At 45.3% G+C, this 5,787-nt stretch overlaps 1 long non-coding RNA gene across 1 annotated transcript in view; it reads left to right on the plus strand.

The window, feature by feature from the left end:
* The first annotated feature begins 2,272 nt into the window (after positions 1-2,272).
* The window catches only part of LOC108358609 (uncharacterized), a 7,682-nt gene continuing 4,167 nt past the window's right edge, over positions 2,273-5,787 (plus strand). The window contains exon 1 of the long non-coding RNA XR_001846797.1: positions 2,273-2,304. This is a non-coding gene — a long non-coding RNA (uncharacterized LOC108358609). The remainder of the gene's footprint in view (positions 2,305-5,787) is intronic.

The raw sequence follows: 5,787 nt of genomic DNA on the forward strand, positions 1-5,787 counted from the left end.
CCAGAGATTTCAGCATTGAGAAAGAACAGCAGGAGGTTCTTCAATCATGCTAAGCAAACAGGTCTTTGGCAACCATACAAAGACGCACTCAAAGTTTTCAAGAATGCCATAAAGAGGGCGAAACGCGAATCTTGGCAAAACTTCTGCAATAACATAGAAGAGAACTCTGAAGCCAACAGGCTGAGGAAAGTTCTCTCGAAATCCTCTTCGAGTATGAACTCTATCCAGAAGCCTAACGGTGACTGGACGACATCATGTAACGAAATGCTGGAGGTCCTTATGAGCAATCACTTCCCGGGCTGCTCGGACGACACCTCCGGCTTTTCACCCGGTCCTAGGACCTACANGATTCACATATCCGCTACAAACCATAACTTTATACAAAACTTTGAAAAATGCAACACATTTTTATCTTAATTTTGAGCTTTTTTATCTAAATTTTTAGAAAAAGCGGCTAAAAATCGCCCTGATTTTTAACGAATTGATTTTGCACATTTTACCATATAAAAGTTAATTTCTTGTAGAATTACNCATGTCTCTGGGTGATACCGTTAGGGACGTCGTAAGTGAGGAGAGGGTGGAATGGGCTTTAATGTCCTTCCAGCCCTACAAATCTCCGGGCCTTGACGGAATTTTTCCCGCTCAACTACAGGAAGCTAAGGATATACTGTGCCCCCTGCTTTCTCAGATTTTTACATCCTGCCTAACCTTGACTCACATACCACATGAGAGTACAAAGGCAAAAGCTGTATTCTTACCAAAAGAAGGCAAGGCAACACATGTGAAGNAAAAAAAAAAAAATAGCAATGATGTTTGCACCAGCTTCCGAGAATAAGCGCCCGCTTGCCTCTGGTCGGTTGGCATAATACGAACAGAGTGAATGAACGATGTTGATGTAGGAACGTTCGATATTTAAGAAAGTATCGATATCATGAATGGANCCTATAAGCCTCACTTCATTCTTCCTTAAAACTCTAGAGAGGCTCATCAACGAATATATTCGACGGAATATACAAAATTACAAAATCTCCCCGAACCAACATGCATATANTAATTCATTGCATGTAAAATCGATATGGCGATATATCAGGCTGAACAATATCGATATCGGAAAAATCGATGTTGAAAATCCTACTTCGAATTGAATAGAATATTAGACCTGCCTATCAACTCACCTAATTGTGTTATTTCCATCTTGTATATTTACTGATGATTAAAATGGCATGCCGGTCGACTCAAGCGGTTTGTCCAACTTAAGGGCGGAATAAATCAANGGATTGGCCTTAAAGGAATACACGCTCGGAGTTTTTCTCGATATCGAGGGTGCTTTCAACAATGTCTACCCAAAGTCTGTTGTTAACTCCCTTCTCATGGCGGCNTCCCATACACTTTTTTGTAGATGAAAAATAAATTTCATTTTAAATATCGACATTGCGAGTAACGTATCGATGTCTTCGATATATCGACCTTGGAATATCGATTCAAAAAATTGATTATCGTGCCATGAAATATCGACATTTAGAATAATCGATACGTTATCGAACATTCCTATGNATGAAATCGTATCGACGATTGAAAAAGGATTGGCCTTAAAGGAATACACGCTCGGAGTTTTTCTCGATATCGAGGGTGCTTTCAACAATGTCTACCCAAAGTCTGTTGTTAACTCCCTTCTCATGGCGGCGGTGCAGCGGCGTCTGGTAGATTTTGTTGGGCTCCTTCTTGAGAAGAGAACTATTCTATCAGAACTGGGGGATGGTTCCATGACAAAGTATGTGCCCAGAGGCACCCTCCAAGGGGGCGTTCTCTCCCCTCTGCTCTGGAATCTAACAGTGAACACCCTACTTCTAAGCCTAAAGGGCACCGGTTGTCAAGTCATAGCGTACGCTGATGACATAGCAATCGTGGCAACGGGCAAACATCTTTAGACCGTGATAAGACCCATCCTTTTCTACGGGGTCACCGTATGGTGGCGNTTTCTAGTCGATGTATCGACGATGTATCGTCCAGCAAAACATCGATGTTAGCATCGATATTTTTGGACGAAACATGGATGTTTTTAAAACATGGATGCATCGTTTGCATCCCTATATGGATCGCGATCCAAATATCGTGATAATTACTGACCGTGGGACAGGGCCCTATTGAAAATTTAAAGGGGCATAATTTTGCGATATAGATCACGATCCATCAATACTGCATGCTACACCGTCAATAAATATCGCGATACTTGGTTCACATCAATAAATACCGACCGTGTGACAGGGCACATACGGAACATACGAGTAACGAGATTATTATGNGGTAGCGGGATCTTCTCTGACGAGCTCGCGCTAAACCTCAGTTTTCGCTTACCGGACCATTGTAGTGTTTTTCAAGCAGAATGAAACGCCATAATGGAGGCGGAACGGTGGGTTATAACCTCCGCCCCTCCAGGACGGCCTATTGCTATCTATTCTGACAGCCAGGCTCAATTCTAACGGAGCAACGTCCAAAGTAGCCATAGAATGCAGGAAGATTCTCAACCTGCTGGCATCAAAATGCTCCTTGACTGTTGTATGGGTCCCTGGACATAGGAACATTCCTGGCAACTGCCAAGCCGACCAGCTGGCAAGGAGAGGGCCGGAAATATCTGAAGTCACNCAAGCGGTTTGTCCAACTTAAGGGCGGAATAAATCAAACAAGCTGCTGATTAAACCTACTTTAGTATTTTCCCATACACTTTTTTGTAGATGAAAAATAAATTTCATTTTAAATATCGACATTGCGAGTAACNCTGCTCAGAATGCGGGCATACCTCTAACCTCCTGCAAACACAGACTAAAGGCGAAACTCGTCGAGGAGGTAAATTTCAGGTGGGCTGTGGAAACCATCTGCCATACTACCAGGCATATTAGGCCAAATATTGATGTAAAGCGATCCATAGCTCTTACCCGGCTGGACCGCTCCTCTCTCAGACTAGTAGTCGGGGGTATNTTCCTATGTCGATATTTTTCACTTTTCTAGTCGATGTATCGACGATGTATCGTCCAGCAAAACATCGATGTTAGCATCGATATTTTTGGACGAAACATGGATGTTTTTAAAACATGGATGCATCGTTTGCATCCCTATATGGATCGCGATCCAAATATCGTGATAATTACTGACCGTGGGACAGGGCCCTATTGAAAATTTAAAGGGGCATNAACACGCGCAACCGATTCTTCAACAAGTATTTTCTAGATTGTTTAGCCGACTTGAACTCGGCGAACGTCGTCGACTTTTTGTGCTATATAAAACGCACTCGGTGGTTCAATTACTAAGGAAGGGAAAGAAACAAATGGTTTCGGCCAATGGTATCCCAACGGGCTTTTCCCGCCCACGTGTGCTCCGCGCTCTGCGCGGGGCTGCTACTCCAACCTAACCTAACCTAACCGTTTAAAACTCTTCTTCTTCTTATTTGCCACTACAACCGTTGGTCGGTTTGGGCCGAGACCAAAAAGCTTTTCCAATTGCTTCTCTCCTGCGCGAATTTGCGCCAGTTGGCTATCCCGAGCGCAGACAGGTCCTTCTGCACTTGGTCCTTCCAATGCGTTCGTGGGCGCCCTTGCTTTCGTTGTCCACCCATGGGTGCGGAGTCGAAGGATCTTTTCACCGGAGAGTCGTCATCCATGCGTACAACATGTCCAAGCCAACGCAATCGCTGTATTTTTATGCGCTTAACTATGTCCATGTCGTTAAAAAGCTCATACAGTTCCTCATTCCATCTTCTCCGATATCCGCCATCCACGAAAACAGGGCCGTAGATTTTGCGTAGAATAGTTCTCTCGAAAGCCCCCAAAGCCTTCTCATCTTTGTTCGACATCGTCCAAGATTCTGCGCCATATAAAAGGACGGGCATGATGAGAGATTTGTAGAGCGTGAGTTTCGTTCGTCGAGAGAGGGCTCTGCTTTTCAATTGCCTACCGAGCCCAAAGTAGCACCTGTTGGCAAGAGTTATTCTTCGCTTGATCTTCCAGGCTGACGTTGTTGGTGGTGTTTATGCTAAATCCTCGGTAGACAAAGTCCTTCACTACTTCAAAGTTATATCTGCCAACAGTGACGTGTGTCCCATAGCGCGTGGACTGTTTATATGTTGCCAGGAGGTACTTTGTCTTTCCCTCGTTCACCGCTAGACCAACCTCTTTAGCTTCTTTTTTTAAACTGGAAAATGCTGCGGTTACGTCCCTTTGTTTCAGACCTACGATATCGATATCATCTGCATACGCCAGCAGCATCGTTCTTTTGCTATATATGGTGCCGTTGCGATTCAGATTGGCAGCTCTTATTACGCTTTCCAGCATCAGATTGAAAAAGTCGCACGAGAGTGAATCGCCTTGTCTAAAACCTCGTTTGGTCTCAAACGGCGCGGAGAGGTCCTTCCCAATTTGGACGGAGCAGAAGGTTGTGCTCAACGTCACTCTACATAGCCGTATTAGTTTTGCGGGGATCCCAAATTTGGACATGGCGTCCAATATTGTATGCAATATTAAGAAGGCTTATTCCGCGATAATTGGCGCAAACGGCGGGATCTCCCTTCTTGTGGATTGGGCAAAGTACACTGAGATTCCATTCTTCGGGCATGTATTCATCAGACCAAATTCTGCTTAAAAGCTGGTACATACGCCCCACCAACTCTTCGCCACCGGCTTTGAACAGCTCAGCCGGTATACCGTCGGCTCCGGGGGCTTTGTTGTTCTTAAGCCGCTTTATTGCTGTTCTCACCTCGTCTTGGTCCAGTTGAGGGACGTGAGCTTCGTCCCTATACATTGGTTCGGGTTCTCCTTCATCAAACGCGCCATCTGTTTCGTCATTTAAAAGCAATGAAAAGTGTTCCCTCCATATCTCAAGTGTACTATGGACATCTGTTACCAGGTTTCCATCTTCATCTTTGCAGGAGCTAGCCCCGGTCTTAAAACCATTTGATTGCTGCCTTATTTTCTGATAGAATTTTTGAGCCGCGTTCCTGTCCGCCAGCATCTCAAGCTCTTTGCACTCACGCCTTTCTGCCTCTGNCCAACGGGCTTTTCCCGCCCACGTGTGCTCCGCGCTCTGCGCGGGGCTGCTACTCCAACCTAACCTAACCTAACCGTTTAAAACTCTTCTTCTTCTTATTTGCCACTACAACCGTTGGTCGGTTTGGGCCGAGACCAAAAAGCTTTTCCAATTGCTTCTCTCCTGCGCGAATTTGCGCCAGTTGGCTATCCCGAGCGCAGACAGGTCCTTCTGCACTTGGTCCTTCCAATGCGTTCGTGGGCGCCCTTGCTTTCGTTGTCCACCCATGGGTGCGGAGTCGAAGGATCTTTTCACCGGAGAGTCGTCATCCATGCGTACAACATGTCCAAGCCAACGCAATCGCTGTATTTTTATGCGCTTAACTATGTCCATGTCGTTAAAAAGCTCATACAGTTCCTCATTCCATCTTCTCCGATATCCGCCATCCACGAAAACAGGGCCGTAGATTTTGCGTAGAATAGTTCTCTCGAAAGCCCCCAAAGCCTTCTCATCTTTGTTCGACATCGTCCAAGATTCTGCGCCATATAAAAGGACGGGCATGATGAGAGATTTGTAGAGCGTGAGTTTCGTTCGTCGAGAGAGGGCTCTGCTTTTCAATTGCCTACCGAGCCCAAAGTAGCACCTGTTGGCAAGAGTTATTCTTCGCTTGATCTCCAGGCTGACGTTGTTGGTGGTGTTTATGCTGGATCCTAGGTAGACAAAGTCCTTCACTACTTCAAAGTTATATCTGCCAACAGTGACGTGTGTCCC

The sequence above is a fragment of the Rhagoletis zephyria genome, unplaced genomic scaffold, assembly GCF_001687245.7.
Source record: "Rhagoletis zephyria isolate East Lansing unplaced genomic scaffold, Rhagoletis_zephyria_1.1 Rzeph_scaffold_00274, whole genome shotgun sequence".
In the NCBI taxonomy this organism is placed as follows: Eukaryota; Metazoa; Arthropoda; class Insecta; order Diptera; family Tephritidae; genus Rhagoletis; species Rhagoletis zephyria.